General features: G+C 47.2%; 1 protein-coding gene across 8 annotated transcripts in view; it reads left to right on the top strand.

Annotated features, from left to right (window-relative positions):
* CELF6 (CUGBP Elav-like family member 6) overlaps positions 1–17,439 on the top strand; it is a 190,518-nt gene that overhangs the window by 38,804 nt on the left and 134,275 nt on the right. The window lies entirely within an intron of this gene.

Genomic DNA, 17,439 nt, shown 5'->3' with positions numbered 1-17,439 from the left:
AATCGGGCAATTCGGCGGTTGAAACAGGGCAAGTCCACAGTGGCCACCTATGCCACGGAATTTCGGCTGCTGGCGCAGGACTTGACCTGGAACGACTCTGCCCTGCGGGACCAGTATCTCGAGGGACTTTCAGACGAGATACTGGATCAGCTGGCCACGTTGGATCGCCCTGCCACACTGGATGCCCTCATCCAACGGAGTCTGCAGATAGACGATCGGTTGGAGGACCGTCGCCAGGCCCGGGGCCGCCGGCACTCCGGCCTCCCGGCGCCGGTGCTTCCCTGCAGTTCCGTGGCCAGAGCTGAGTCATTGGAGGAGCCGATGCAGCTCAGGGCAGCGCGGCCTCGCCTCTCCCCCTCGGAAAAGACTCGGCGTCAGGAGGGGAACCTGTGTCTCTACTGCGGTGGGAGTGGACACTACGCCCGAACCTGCCCTGAGAAACGCCAGCCGCAGGGAAAACGGCCAACCCCAGTAGCCGATGGCCCAGGCTACCTGGGGTCCCAAGCATCGCATGATGGGCCCTCACCAGTGGAATTGCAACACCTCATGATACCGGTGCGTCTATACCCCCCCGGTGGGCCCTGGATTCTCACCCACGCTCTGGTGGATTCGGGGGCAACCCGCTCCTATATGGACTCTGCCTTCGCCACTCAGCATCAGGTGCCGCTTCAGAACAAGCCGGAACCAGTACAGGTGGAGGCAATTGACGGACGGCTCCTGCGCTCGGGCGCTGTTACTCGGGAGACCCAGCCCTTGGTCCTGTGCTACCAGCAGCACCGGGAGGTGCGAACCCTGGACATTGCCACCATGCCCCGGTTTCCCCTGGTGCTTGGGATGGACTGGCTGGAGTCGCACAATGTTCAGATCGACTGGGTCAATCGGACTGTACGCTTCCCAGACCCGGGTTCCCATGCTCAGTCCGAGTTAGTAGCAGCTGCCCCCATGGGTCAGGCTTTGTCAACGCTCCCTGCTGTGTACCAGGACTATTTAGACGTGTTCGAGGAACAGGGAGCAGACAAGCTGCCGCCTCATCGGTCCTTCGACTGCGGCATAGACCTACAGCCTGGGGCGCCCCTGCCTGTGAGCCGCTTATATTCTCTTTCGGAGCCAGAGCGTGAAGCCTTGCAGGACTTCCTTCGCAAGAACCTGGAACGCGGGTTCATTAGACCCTCTACCTCACCCACTGCCGCTCCTGTACTCTTCGTTAGAAGAAGTGTGGGGAGCTTCGCCTCTGCCATGACTACCGGGCCCTGAATAAGATCACCATCCCAGACCGGTACCCCTTGCCCCTTATTGCAGAATTGCTGGAGCGGGTGCAGGGGGCGCAGATGTTCACCAAACTGGACCTCCGAGGGGCCTACAACCTGATTCGGATCCGTGCCGGGGACGAGTGGAAGACTGCATTCGGGACCCGGTATGGGCAGTTTGAATACCTGGTTATGCCGTTCGGATTATGCAACGCGCCCGCCGTGTTTCAACGGTACACCACCACGTGTTCCAGGACTTGCTAGACAAATACGTGGTGGTGTACCTAGATGATATTCTGGTTTATTCCCGTGACCCAGCCCGTCACGAGAGTCATGTTCAGTCCGTGTTGCAGCGCTTGCGGGAGCACCGACTGTACGCCAAGCTCAGCAAGTGCGAGTTCCACCAGCGGTCAGTAGACTTCCTTGGACACCGACTCTCCCCTGACGGGTGCAGATGGACCCTGGGAAGGTGGCTGCGGTTCGAGAGTGGGCAGCGCCCCGGAACCGCAAGGACTTACAGCGGTTCCTAGGGTTCGCCAACTATTACCGGACCTTCATTGCAGATTATGCTCATCGCACCACCCCATTAACCCGACTGCTGCGCCCCAAGACGCCCTTCTCCTGGGATGAGGAGGCTGAAGTGGCATTTCAGGGGTTGAAAGCCTGTTTCCAGAGGGCGCCGATTTTACAGCATCCTGATCCCTCTCGTCCCTTCGTGGTGGAGACTGATGCCTCCAGTACGGCTCTCGGTGCCATCCTGTCTCAGCAACACGGACCCGATGCGCCACTGTTACCCTGCGCTTACTACTCCCGGCAGCTCCTTCCGGCGGAGCGTAACTATACCGTGTGGGAGCGGGAACTACTGGCCATCAAGGTGGCCTTTGAGGTCTGGCGCCATCATCTTGAGGGGGCACGACACCCGGTGGAAGTGAGAACGGACCACCGGAATCTGGAGTACCTCCAGACCACCCGCAAGTTGAACCAAAGGCAGATCCGGTGGGCGCTGTTTTTCTCCCGGTTCCAGTTCCGGATCCGCTACATCCCTAGCTCCCAAAACCGGAAAGCGGATGCCCTGTCCCGGAAACCTGAGGACGTCGCAGACACTGTACAGCAGGCAGTACCGACGACTATCTTACCACCAGCCGCATTCCTGGCCACTCAGGAGGCCAAGCCGCTGCAGGCTCGGGTGCGAGAACAGCAACGGGTCGACGCTTGGGCACAGGAACGGCTCCGGGAACTGTCTGACGGGTCATGCCCTCGATATCCGGGGCTGGCCCTGCACCAGGGCCTACTGCTGCACCAGGGTCGTCTATACATCCCACCAGGACCATTGCGGGCTGAGGTTTTCCAGATGTCCCACGATGCCCCAGCAGCAGGGCACTTTGGGCGGTACCGGACCACCCATCTGGTAAGCCGGGAGTTCTGGTGGCCCCGCCTGAAGGCTGATGTGGCACGCTATGTTGCTGGTTGCGATGTCTGCCGGCGGGCCAAGGGTCCTACCGGGCGACCCCCCGGTCTGCTCCAGCCATTACCAGTCCCACCGCGTCCCTGGCACACGGTCTCGCTGGACTTTGTGGTGGACTTGCCCCCATCTCGTCACTGTACCTGCCTCCTGGTTTTCACGGACCATTTCACTAAGATGGTGCACTGTGCCCCCTGCCCGTCCATACCCACAGCTAAGGAAACGGCTCAACTGTACTTGCAGCACATCTTCCGCCTGCATGGCCTGCCCGAGCGTGTGGTTTCTGACCGCGGCGTCCAGTTCACATCCCACTTCTGGCGAGCCCTGCACCAGACCCTTGGGACGGAGGTCTGTCTATCTTCGGCCCACCACCCGCAGACCGATGGCCAGACGGAAAGGGCAAATGCGGTGCTGGAGCAGTACCTCCGGTGTTACTGCAGTTTCCAGCAGGATGACTGGGTCGATCACTTGCCATTGGCGGAGTTCGCCTACAACAATGCAGTGAACGCCTCCACCCAGCAGACCCCGTTCCAGGCCTCCTACGGCTACCATCCTCGTTTGTTCCCGGACGTGCTGCCAGCTTCCGCGGTCCCCGCAGTGACAGACTGGCTTCAGGAGCTTCAGTCCCAGCAACAATTATTGATGGAGCAACTACGCCAGGCCAAGGACGCATACAAGGCCCAGGCTGACCGACATCGTCAGGAGGGGCCAGAACTCCATGTTGGCGATCGGGTGTGGCTCTCTACCCGTCACCTGCATCCTTCTCGGCCCTCACGAAAGCTGGATGCACGGTTTGCCGGCCCATCACCATCACTGTGCAGGTGTCGCCGGTGGCGTTTCGCCTCCAGTTACCTCCATCGCTCAAGGTTCACCCAGTGTTCCACCGGTCCCTACTAGTCCAGTCGCCCCCGCCCGACGAGTTCCACCCAGACAATCCACGACCGCAGCCAGTTTTGGTTGAGGGGGAGCCTGAGTACGAGGTGGAGCGCATTCTCGACTCACGATACCGCAGGGGGAAGCTCCAATACCTCATCGACTGGAAGGGGTATGGGCCTGAGGATCGTTCATGGAACCAGCGGAAAACGTCCACGCACCTGCCTGCCTCCGTGATTTCCATGCAGCTACCCCAGCAAGCCTGGTCCGGCCCCTCGGTTGAGGGGGGGGCCTGGGAGGGGGGATGGTGTGATGGCCTGGGAGTCAGACTCTGATGCTGAACCTGAGGGATCCCAGCCTGCACGGGATTCCCCGCCTCCAGAACCAGCTGAGCCGGGGCCAGGGCTTGAGCCTGAAGGATCCCCACCTGTGCTGGATCCCCAGGTGCAGGCATCAGCAGAGTCTGCTCTGGCTCCTGATGGGAGGGAGGACCCATTGCCTGCAGGTGCTCCACTCCCAGCCTCTTCAGAGGAAGCTGAGGCATCCCCTGGGGCCAGTAACCCACCATCCTCTCCTGAGCTACAGAGGCTCAGGGCAGAGAGGCGAAGGGAGTTAAGTGTCTGCAGGAGGAGTGCTCGCCTCCAGGCCCGGAGGAGAGGCGAGTCTCCGGAGGATCGGGACCGCCCTAAGCATAGGGCCAGATAAAAGCCAGCCAGACCCAGCCCAAGTTGCGTGAGCAACTTAGTTGCAAGCGTGTGCTCAACCTGCAACCTTGTGCCTGAACCTGCCTTGGACCTTGATCTGCTCCCTGCCTCACTCCCTGCCAGATTGACCTCCTTTGGACCCCTAGACCCAGGACTGGATTTGGACCTCGCTTCATGGACAAACCCTTGGGGCCAGCACACTTACGTTATATTTTACATAAAAGGAATTATGTATCTTCCATGACTACAAGTATGGGTGTATCTTTGCAGAGAGGGAAAGTTTGGGGAATTGAGATGCATTGCATGTGTTGGGTTGGGTTGCAAAGGGAATAAAAAGGTGGAGGTTTAGTTAGGACTTAAATCCTACTGAAACTCTGAAGTTTTTGTTGCTGTTGCAACAGAGACTGACATGGACTAACATCAGTACACAAATGCATGCAAAATAAAAACACACACACAAAAAAACAGACACAACATTATCACTACAACATCCCATCAAATAAAATTCTATAGACCTTCAGTTTGTCTTCCAGTATTGAACTTCAGGGCAAAAACTAGATTTGAGTCTTGGAGGTTGAGAGCAGCTTCTTGAGTTTTGAAATACCCACACACACGGATTTATTTATTTTTTTCATTTTTTCATTTGCAAATGTCTGAATGGCTCTGCCAAGAGGACATTTGACGTTACCTGCATCTGTGTGAACTTAGCTGTTTTTGAACGCCTCAGATTTTGAAACTGTGTAGCCTTAGCTTTGGCCCAGTATTGATTATTAGAATTTAGAGTTTCGTTTTATGTGTCTCTTGCTTTTTAAAATTGCATGGCAACCTTCAGTGGGTGTGTTTGTGTGTGTATGTTTGATCAGCTGGTGTGTGCATGCACCTGAGGAACAAATATTAAGTATGTGAATTTCGGGGGGGGGGGGGGGTGGCAGGCAGGCACAACAGGGAAAGAGAATAGAAGCTTCTGGGGTGAAATATGTATAAATATGTAATATGAATTTAGGAAATGAACTCTAAGCGTAGTGCAATTCCTGGCCCTCTATTCCTTAACTCAGGGGTAAGGTACTTCTAGCACATCATTTTAATTAAACCTCCCAGGTCTCCTTGTTTGGACCATGGTGCAATTTTGGCCAAGGTGTGCCTACCTACCCTACACCTGGCATCATATATGACACCAGGTGTGGGGCAGTTAAAGACAAAGGGAGCTTTGCTAAGTCCTGCCCAAAGCCCTGAGCACATTGTCATACCAGTTCTGACACTCAGTTGAACAGCAGGGCTTGCTCAGTGCTTTACTCTTGGAGAAGGTCCTGTCTTAGCTGGGACATCTTCTCTCTTTTTTTCTCCCTTCCCAGCTGGCACCATCAGACTTGGTAGGTAAGGCTAGAAGGAACCCAGCACCCAAATTTCCAGAGCTAGAGGGGGCTGCGTTGCAGAAGTGGGGATGCCATCCTCCAGGCTGTTGGAAAGGAATGCCCTTCCTCTTAAAAGCATAATGAGTGCCTGTTCTCTTGGTGCTGATTCTCTGCCAGAGCTCCAGGAATGAGACATTGGAGGCCTTGCAGTGCAACTGGTCAGGCCTGGAGAGTGGGGTTTCAATTTTTGCTTTGAAAGAATTGAATCTGCTTTCTCTCCCCATTGTTTTCTTCTTTCTCTCTTGAAGTTTGTCCATTTGTAACAAATGCATTTACTGAGCCAATAGCTCTCCGTGATCTGTTCGATTGAAGTTGAGCCCTGGCTGAAGGGCAAAGGAGGAATATTTGTGTTAGTGCCCCCCCTCGCTGAGCTGCACTTTCTCTCTGCCACCTCTGCCCTGTCCTCTCTGCTTCTTTCTCCTTCATGTCTTTCTCTGAGAAATTTCGAGAATACTCCACCTCTGGTGGAAAAACTGGCCCCCCAAATCAGACGGCAATGTGGCAGATCTGAGCTGAAGGGAAATGGGACATTCTTCCCATGGAAAGCCAAACAGGGGCACTGGCCTCTTTGATATTCATGACATGCTGTGATCGGATTTGTATTAGCCCTGAGCGGCAGAACCTTAAATGCCCCTTGCTGCATTGCTCTATCTGTGACAACCACCATTTCCCCCTCTACATGATTGTTATTGGCAACTTCCAAGTTGTTTGAGGTCTGTCACTTTCAATATTTTTCAGGGCGAGGACTTACTGTACCCCCCATCCTTCAACACAAGCCCCATTTTTTTTTAACTTTGGCTCCCTATTTCTCCTGTCTCTAATGTGCTCAGATGTAAAGGAGGGCAGCAGAGGAGCTCCTGCCTTTTTTAGTACTACCCAAATAGAGGATTTTGGAACAGGAAACTATGGGTAACTTCCTGCAGGGGCCACAATGGCCTCTTCTGCAAAAAGGGCTAAGGTAACCCCTTCCCAAATTGGTGCCTTCCAGATGTTTTGAATTAAGCCCCCATCAGTTCCTGTCAGGGATGATGGGAGTTGTAGTCCAGAATATCTGGAGGGCACCAGGTAGATGAGGGCAGCTATTAAAAGTACAGGAGCTCCACCCTCCTTTGTATCAGTTTCTCTCACTGTCTTTCTGTTCCTAGTTTTAAAAAATAAGGGGGGAAATAAACAGGTAAAAATGGTAGTGATTAATGATGTCGCTTTTGCCACTGATCTTTGCTTTGGAAGGAAAGTATTCACCAAGGTCCCAGTGTAGGTCAGAGGTTCATATCTGCTGTTCTGTTCTTTTTAAAACAAAAAACCCCCTAACCCAGGCATAGGCAACTCTGGCCCTCCAGATGTTTGGGACTGCAATTCCCATCATCCCTGGCCACTGGTCCTGTTAGCTAGGAATGATGGGAATTGTAGTCCCAAACATCTGGAGGGCCGGAGTTTGCCTATGCCTGCCTTAACCATTCACACTATTGAATTGTATGTTATGGTATCCTGTCTAGTTTGGCCCAGAGTAATTGAGCCATTTGGATAGCATTGACAGCTTACATGTCTCCTAAAGCTCTGATTTCAGAGTTGTTTTGCACAACCCAAATTGGTGAATAGGATCCACGCATAATTCACCACTGGAGGAAGAAGCTATGTAACTGTTTTGGGTCTGTGCCCACCGCTTCTCAGCTCTGTGCTGGTGGGGAAGATATGGATTGAGCTGGTTGCTGTCCTCATCCATTTTGATCTCAGCCACTGAGAGCAGGTGACTGCCCAAACAAGGTGGAGGAAAAGCAGAACTGGAATTCTGAACAACAACAACAAAAATTCCTTCCAGTAGCACCTTAGAGACCAACTAAGTTTGTTCTTGGTATGAGCTTTCGTGTGCATGCACACGAAAGCTCATACCAAGAACAAACTTAGTTGGTCTCTAAGGTGCTACTGGAAGGAATTTTTTATTTTATTTTGTTTTGACTATGGCAGACCAACACGGCTACCTACCTGTAACTGGAATTCTGAAGCTTGATTGGTAAAGTCAGCATCCCTGACTGGGTCAAAGATGCTGGTTCAGAGTCCCCGTACTTAGAGTTCAGGACCATGGACAGCAATCTTGAAGCTAAGACAGAAGAACTCGCTTGGAGTGGACTGTTGGTTCTAATCCTGATCTCTGGAGCAACAGATAACAAGTCTGCTTCGTGTTCTACACAACAGCCCTCTAGACAGATGTAGACAGCTTTTTTTTGACTCCCATTAATCTTTCCTCTCCAGGCTAAACACACCCAGTTCTTTCCACCACTCCTCATAGGACTTGCATTTCCAGACCCCTCAGTATCCTGGCCACACACATACACAGAATGGCCTCCAGTTTGTCAGTGTCCTTAAAATGTGTTTACTAAGTGGTCTTCTATTCTGGCATGGTTTCAGCAAAGTTGCTATCTTGTGTACCTTCAGGCCAGACTCTGAGACTTCTAGAGGTTTTCTAGACTGCAGGGTTGTTGCTGTTGTTTTTGAAGAGTGGTAATTCAGGCCTGACTCCCCTTTAAACCCTTTTGCTCATCATTTTGCTCTCAACTCTTCATACACAAACAGAATTGGAAGTGAACACATGCCAAAGTGTTTTAAAAGCAACCCCTTTGTGTAAACACAGCAGAAGCTGAGCTGTGTTGAACACCTTCTTAAATTGGACCTATATTCCAGTCACTCATGGGTCTTGATTCATTTCTGTTTACCTGGTGATAAGGAGCCAGCTGCTCAGTTGCACTTTGTTCCAGCAAATTTTTTTTGCATGCCTTGTAGAGAAAGGAGGAAGAACAGTGGTAGGGAAGGACAAAGGCAAGGCCAGGTGTGGAGATGATTGGGGAAGGCAGGGGTAACATTCCTGATCCTCATTGGTAGGGAAATCCTTTATCCTGGATTTGCTGTGCAAATCCTAGGTCATGGCATAACTCCTAAGGAATAAATTGTGGTTCCCTAGATGCTGTTTAGGTTCCAACTCTCATCAGCTCCAACCACCATGACAAGTGGCCAAGGGTGATGCAAGCTGTAGATCAGCAATATCTGGAGAGCTGCAGGTTCCCTACCCCTGGAGTATCTAACCTGTCCTGTTCCATGCATCGTTTTGCACTTCCACTCTCATTGCATTGCTCACTGCCAACCCGGAATGCCTTGTACCCTTAAGGGGGACACTATATTAGATGAAACCATAGAGACCTCTTTGTGCCTGTTGCCGAGTAGTTCCATGGAGGTGATAGAAGAACAATAGACAGGCAGATAGACAACTAGCTCCATTTGGGGTGGTGTTAATGAGGAATCAGATCAGGACACAGCACTGAGCAAGTGGGGTTTGTACTTTTTTGCTATGCCATTTCCCCAGTTTAAGTGCTTCTCTCAACAGAAATTGCTATTTTTTGGGGAGGGGGGCCCAGTACAGTGATATTACAGATATCTAAAATTGCATCTAGCTCATTCCTTAATAGGTCAAGAGTTGCATCCGCATGGATGCAAGGTTGCTCCAAAGTCCATCCATGCAGTTGAGATATTTCATAATATTCTGAATAAATCTCTTATGAATTTAAGCACCAAGGCACTTGGGACAATTTTGCAGTCATGTTGCTAGACCTTGATGTATCTAGTTATATGCTTACTTGTATTTGTCTTTCATTGTCATTTCAGTTGTCTTTCGTCCTTGCTTATTATCTATTAACATCAGCAATGGGTTTTGTTTTTCTAATTATGTTGTGGCAACACTGTTTTGCCATTACACTTACAAGCTTCCAGTACATTTGCAGAGGAGGGTGTGTGTGTTGAATTTTCTTGTATGTACTTCCAGTTTGCTTATCTATTGGAATGGTATACAAAAGATGAGGAGGTAAAAGAGGTGATGATAAAATGGGCAATAGATGTGGGTCATAATATTCAATTAGAAATGTGGGAAAAATTGTGGAACCATCATATAAAATTTACAGCATGCATGATCTTAAAAGAAAACATAATGAAAATGATGTACCGTTGGTACTTGACACTGGTGAGGTTGGCAAAAATGTATAGGAAAAGCAATAAGAAGTGCTGGAAATGTGATTTAAAAGATGGTGACTTTTATCACATGTGGTGGGTATGTGATAAGGTAAAAATATATTGGGAAGCAATATATAATGAACTGAAAAAAATGTTCCAATATACATTTCTAAAAAAACTGGAGGCCTTCTTGCTTGGACTAGTAGGGGAAGAAATTGCGGGGAAAGATCAAAGGCTTTTCCTATATGCCACAACAGCGGCGAGAATTCTGCTAGCACAGAAATGGAAATTGACGGATTTGCCAATGGTGGAAGATTGGAGAAAGAAATTAATAGAATATTCGGAACTAGCGAGACTAACTGGGAGAATAAGAAACCAAAGAGATCATCAGTTTCAATTAGAGTGGAGTAAATTTTTGGAATATTTAAAAGACTGTAAAAATTTGTAAACACTTACGGGTGTGATTGAAATTACTTGCAAAGTAACAGAAAAATAACGATAGATGGTGGCAGTATAAAGAGGTCGATAACATATGAAATTGAGGGAAAGTGGAAGAATGATGAAAGTTAGAAAACTAAAGTAGAGAAGGAAGGAAGTCTGAAAACATCGGCGGAGTTTAGGTTATAATGTAACGATTATATTCGACAAATATGTATTTATTTTTGTTTTGTTGTATGTTTGTGTTTTCGTTTTGTTAAGTGAAAATAAAAAAAGTTTGCTTTTGAGGTTCACCCTTCTCTTTTTCTCTTGCTTTGGGGATCATATTTCTAAGCAACTTTGTGAACCATATGAAGAGGCAAAATGTGGCTCAGTACAGTACGTGAGAGAGGGAGCCAGAGTAGAGTATCGATACTTTCAGCTCTTCAGTCCTGAAAGACCCTTTCCACTGAATTTGTGTCTGTTTTTTAAAACATGCATTTCCCCACTTTCATTGAACTCTCCTCTGAGTCATGAAGGATAAAAACTTGCCGAGTTGGTCAAATGGAAAACTTTGTTTCTCAGGTGCACAAATACTATTTACAAATTCCTTTTCTGTCCTCCAGGTGTCCGGTTTCAAGCAGGAGGTGTCCTCCTCTTCCTTCCCATCATGTGTTGTTGCAGTATAATCGAGGCAGCACAGATTTCGAAGCAAGTCAGTGTTCACAGAATTAAGTGGAAGTGTGCAGCATCATGGCTGATGCCTCCAAGGCTGCCATCCTAAATGCACACTTCAAGGGAGCATGAACAGGACTAGGCTGCATAGGTGGTTTGCCTCTCCCTGCATGTGACCTTTCCCTGATGCTCTGAGCTGTGCACACTCACCCACAGCCCCAGCAATGCAAGGATGCATTGCAATCTGCCGGCCTGCCAACCCTTCCCCCTTCAGCCCTGCCTTTTGCTGCATAGGAGCCCTCTTTTTAGGATTCCAACCACGTGCCCAGCTGCCATGTAAACCCTGGGGTTCTGATAATCTGGTGCATTTTTACATCCCATTTGTGTCAGTTTATGTAAATTTGACATTTGTATCAAAGAGCCTCCCTAAGCCTCTCGGATCTGCTGAGCCAAATGAGAGCAGCTCAGTGTGTCAAACACCGGAGTGTCTGGGGGCAGCAAAGCAGCTCTGCAGCATATTGCCCTGACTCCCTCTTCCTGACTGCCCTGACTGCTCCTCCTCCGTCCAGCTCCTCGTTGCTGGGGCTTAGGAAAGCAGATCAGTCCAGAGTCTGAGGCCCTGACACGTAAGGGAGCGGATTGTTTATTTTATAGCCACAGAATCATAACAACTCTTTCTGCTGGAGCAGAGCCAGAGTTCCCTGCTCTGAAACCAGAATTCTGGAGGGCATGAGGCACAGAACTGGCTGTGAAGGCACAGTGCATTGTAACTTGCAGGAAATACAGTCTCACGAGGCTCCCCTTTAATATGCTGACACCTGTGCAGAGTTACCTATAATGTTCACAGGTGTTCATAAATCCATAGCTACAGAGAAACCTGCGGGGATTGCCACATGTGGGTGCGCATACACAGAGGAGATTGCAGGCAGGTGCGCATGCTGTGAGCTCAACAATTTCAAGTTCTCTCTCAATCTAAAGAGATTCAATCTTCAGCAATAAATAAATAAATCTCAGTTTACATTTATGCAGTGAAGTAGTGTTTATACATTGTGTTCTTCCTTTTGCAGAGCAGAGCTAAATGTTACGTTACCCAATAAAAGCTACTTCGGAGAGGGGACAATGTGGAGAAGGGAGGAGGTGCTTAACCTTATTCCCCTGCTGCTTTTCCATTGCAACTTTTTGCCACCCACTGCTTTAAATATTCCAGGTGTACTTGCAAGTTAAGCATAAATCTGCAACCCCCTGGGCGGAAAACCAGCAGTGGGGGGTGGTAGTGGATAGTTGTAGCAGGAACATGTCGGCCAAGAAAAGGGTGAAGCACGCACTCGGCACCACTGCTTCCCCCCTCCATATTAACTCCACCTGACCTCCTCCACGCAAATGTTGCCATGGGACTATGCAGCTGCATGTAACTGTTCCTCCCTGATGTTTGGCTCATTGCTACCTGTTGAATGATTTGCAACCTGATTATGTGAGGCAGGGAAGAAGTCTCGAGGAGGTGATGAGCAACATGGTATACTGAAGGTGGAGAACATGAGCGATGGGAATGTCCTAGGCAGTGAAACGAGCGGGGAGAGTGCTGTTGCACTCAGGTTCTGTTTGTGGGCTTGGCATCTGACTGGGTGCTATGAAGATAGGATGCTGGACTAGATGGGCCTTTGGTCTGATTCAGCTCCAGGACTCTTCTTATGTTCTTAATGAACAGGTAGACTAATGAAGGCATTTGTGATGGGTTCCAAGGACTCTTATCTGAGATGCAAATGGCATTGCTGCAATACTATTGCTTTCTTTTGTGTGTGGCTGTGATGCAAAAATTGGGGTTTGGCTTTTGCTTCCCAATTCCCCATAGGACTCTGAGTCCCCTAAGTCCATGACCAGGTCAGAGAAAAATGAATGGAGACTAGATCCAGTGGAAAGCAAGGCCAAAGACCACCCCAAAATCATCATGCATACATCACAGGAGGCGCTCTTCAGCAGAAATGGTTGCTGGCTATTCTTTTGTGAGGGTTAATACTTTAGTTGCTGAATCCAGGTCACAGGCTCACCCTGTTCATACACAAATACACCCTTAAGACAGGAATTGTAAGCGAAAAGACAATGGGGGAAAGGCTTTCTCCATTTGCCTCCCTTACTGCAGAGGAATATTAGGGGTCATTGGGAGAGTCAAAATGGCTTCAGGATTACTTTCCTGTACTATTTCAGACACATGGTTTATATATTTATATATGTGTGCATTTATGAATATTTATTCCGTATTTGAGACCTTAGAATTCTTACAGCCCAGAAATCATTCTCAAAGCAAAGTTCTCAAAAAAGGAGAACCAGATACCATATTCCCACATGGCAACGATAAGTCAAGTCAATCTTTATTGTACAGCAGATATATTAACCACATTGTATCGCCGACAAACAATTCCATAAGAATACAGAATAAGTCATTGATATCGCATACTGTATATTGTGCGCATTACATGTGGCTCTTCTGTACAGTCTTATTAACTCATTCCTCAAGATGTACAAGTGAACATTGACTGCACCCATTATAACTGATGTGAAAGGGGTGGTTTTCTGTAAGAAATAGCATGAGAAACAGCTTGCTGTGTGGCCACTAGGAACATGGATTTGCTCTCGTAAGCAGGTGTCAGGAGCTGCTGGGATCTCTATGTACAGTAGCTGCCTTATGTGGTCAGCGACTGAACTCCAGATGGCAATGTCACAGTGAATTGCTTTAAGGCCCTGGACTGATTCCACCCACACAGGGTGGGCATTAGATGTTTCTGGATAGGAAGGAGTATAGGGCTTTCTGTTCTAGTTGAGCCTTGCTTGAGCTACAAGGTCTTCCCGAGCTCTGCCATGTTTCTGTATCTTTCGCAGCTCTTTGATTCTTATTTGTGGCTTCTTGCTTTTGGAATGCATAGCATAGAGTCTCTGAGACAAACATTCAACTACCCCTTGAATGACTCAGTTCCCAGTTGGTAGTGAGGTCATAGCCTGTTCATCATGAGTGACAGGTATGTATTGCAGAGATCCTGGTGAATTTTTCCAAGTCTGCTTGACTTGAAGGGATGTCAGATTTTATAATTTAATGAGAGTGAGGCCAGGACTCCAAGCACCAAGAAGTAGTATTAGTGTTTCTATGTTTACTCAATAGATTTTCATTATACTTGACAGTGATGGGGAACATGTGAAATAAATGTGACTCAACATGGTCCTTCTGAATACAATCCAGATATAGGGAAATCAGGCTAAAGAAGGGCTTTGGGGGATTTTAAGGATAATGATTCTATATAAGACAGAGTGGGAAACACATAGCCCACCAAAGGTTTCTAGACTGCTACTCTTATCATGCTTGACCAGTTGCCATGCTCACTGGGGCTGAGTGATGGGAGTTAACAACACCTGGAGGACCACAGATCTCCAACCCTGCTTTAAGATGAAGAACCCCGCCTTGGGGGAACATGATCTGGAACAATATTTCATTTCATAATGAAATGCGCAAAATGGTTACACCAATATACAGAAAAAGAACCAATACAAAAACAACAACTGCATATTGAATCAAAATCCTTTTATTTGCCTTCAAGTATTATCAGCTACATGAGGTCTGCAGGTAGGGGAACAAGATGAAAAATTGACCAAATTGTAACAGATTATAAATATGCCACAGAAGTATATACTTGCTCAGGGCCAGGAACATTTATTTTGGGGTATGAGCCCTAGGGGAGCAAACAAATAGCAAATCATAGGTTGTCCATAAATTCTCCCCTCTTATAACACAGTCAGCAAGACCAAGATAGTAGTCAACACACTGCACTTACTGAAGAGAAGACCAGAAAGATTCTCCATCTAGCCTCTTCGAAAATGGGAGTGGAAAATACTTAGGGCTCACCAAATAGGCATTTACCTCCTCTTTGGGAGGCTCAACTCCAAGAAGGACAGAGTTTGGGATCTTGCTAGAAGCTACATTTTTAATATTACTGAGGACCTGGAATTCAAACATGCAGATAAAGATGAATTTCAGCACCATGGACAGCAACTCTCTGTTCTGGCCATGGCCATATTAGAAAACTTGGATCTTCCTGCAGAAAACTGCAGCAATTACCAGTGAAGGCAGGGTTCACGTGTGTGCTTGCCCCTTCCCCCCAAAAGAAAACCTGCTGCCACAACACACTCTCATATTCAGATCCTGCCATTGGGATTAGAGCTTTAGAACTGGCCACAAAGGAGAATGTGAGCCATCTGAATTTCAGCCCCGTCCTGTCCCAAACGCTTGACATGTGTTATGACATAATCAAACCATCAGTGTAGGTTTTCAGTTGGTTTGGATTTAAATGGTGATGAATATAAACATGCAGGAGACAAAACATATGCACATTGCCACTGCAATCTTCGCCAGTGCCACTGTTGCAGAGTGCAGTGGCTGGACTATGACTAACTCATGCGTCACCAAAAGTTTTTAGACCTGTGGACAGGTAGCATGAACACGGCACTCTCTGGCCACTTCTCTCCTATCTCTCCCAAATCAGCTCCCATGAGAGACAGAAATAAAGTGTGCACATAACTCAGCTTTCCCGTGAAACAGTTCCCCTTGCAGGGGTCTAGTATATTTTTCAGCAAGAACAACAAACCTTTGCACCCCAGGCAGCTCAAGCTAATCAGTCTGCTATAGTACACTTTTTATATCTGCTCCTATACCAAAGGGGGTCAGTATATCCCTGCAGCTATTATAGTTTTAAAACTAGGATAACATGGTTTTTAAATAACATTGTTAGTTAGTTGTTTTTGCTGGTTTAAATGTAAGTATGCATTTGTTTTGTGCATAAAATATTGTAAGTTGGTGGGAGTCTTGCCAGTTCTTTGTGAGTACAAAGCATATGAGAACAAACAGTGTAGATACCATATTGCAGTAAGAGGGATGGGGTTGCAAAAAACCAATCTGTGACCATTTCAACAATAATGTTTACAGAGATACTAGTTTGAGAAACAATGGTTAAAAGTGAACAGTTCCATGGAGTCTGGTGAATCTGCATTTTTAAATGTGTGTTGGTGGCCATCTCCACATCTTGTGTAATTTTTTTTAAAAAAAACTCCTTCATTTTGCCCATCCTAAGCTGCCACTACTCTGTGCTTAGGTGACCCTGAATTGTAATATTTAGGGAAGTTTTAAATGTCTGATGTTTTAATGTATTTTTAATCTTTTGTTGGGAGCCGCCCAGAGTGGCTGGGGAGACCCAGCCAGATGGTCGGGGTAGAAATAATAAATTATTATTATTATTATTATTATTATTATTATTATTATTATTATTATTTTGCTATGGCAAAAAGCAATTAACTAACTAACTAACTAACTATCAATTAATTAATAATATCAGCTTCCCTGTTTCTTTATGGAGCTGCCATTTGGGTGAGGAGAGGGTCATCTGAATTGTTAAATTCCTGTTAAATTCCTGCAAGCCCTTCTATGGATCTCAAGATATGTTCCTAATGTAGCTGTACTTTTGGAAATGGGACTGTGTCCTTTTGAGATAAGAGCTTGGTTGGCAGCCTTAAAGCTTTGGCTTAAAGGTCTTTTTAAAAAAAATAGGAAGAGGGCCCTTAGCACATTTACTTGAGGACACCTATTGTAGTGTTTGGAAAAAGCTTGTTGCCCTCAAAGCTGCCTGTATTGAACTCTCACTCATCTTCCTTCTTCACACGTGACACAACAAAGCATGTGCCCTGGAAAAACAAAGACCATGGAGCATTTCATTTGAAGATCTTCTGACTCATTCATGTGCAACCTGTTCACCTCGCTTCTTGGGTATCTCTTGCAATGATCCTTGCCTGTTAGCTGTCTACCTTAGGAATCTTTATGTTGTAAAATATTGCAGAAATTTAACTCTGGCCTGATTTAATGTTCTTCCATCCTAAATGCTTTGGGGCAGGTGTGCTGCCATCCCTCTCTCCTCAAGGGTATGCACCTGTAATAATCAGGAAATGGAATCTGTAGAACATGTCGTTCTGTTTTGTAATTTCAATGCTGCAGTTTAGCAGCATGCGGTTGGCCCTTTACTGACCAAATTTCCGGAAGGTCAGTTCAATTTTATGTCAACCATCTGATGGCAAATAAACCCCCCAAAGTGTCACTCATAGTAGCCTTAAGAACAAGAGAACAACTCACCATTTGAAACTGGAAAGACCATCTGCAGGGGCCAATCCAAGATAGCTGTAGCTCTATATACGGTAATGGTTTTTATGTCACACTTTTGAATCTCTTTTGCTTTGAGATTCTAATGTACTGTATGCTTTTATTTTGTTTTATTTTTGGTATATGAATGTAATAAACAGGCATTGACTTTGCTTTCCCAAACAATCTGTGTAAAAGTCAGATCCAGTAGAATTAATCTGAGCCTTGAAAAGCTCACAGAGCTGAAAGAGGAAGAGGGGAGGAGTGTCATTTAAGTTGGTGGCCATCACTGGCTCTTGTGGGAGATAATTCCATACTTTAACTATGCAATGTGTGAAAAAGTATTTTGTCTGTCCTCCATCTTCCAACATGCAGTTTAATTGAATTTGACTGAGTTCTAGTGCTATAAGAGAGGAAGAAAATCGCTCTCCAAATCATGAATAATTTTAATACACTTATATTGTGACACCTCTTTCTCACCTTGAGT

Source organism: Lacerta agilis, chromosome 13 (assembly GCF_009819535.1).
Source record: "Lacerta agilis isolate rLacAgi1 chromosome 13, rLacAgi1.pri, whole genome shotgun sequence".
NCBI lineage: Eukaryota > Metazoa > Chordata > Lepidosauria > Squamata > Lacertidae > Lacerta > Lacerta agilis.
This window is presented reverse-complemented; position numbering and strand designations above follow the sequence as displayed.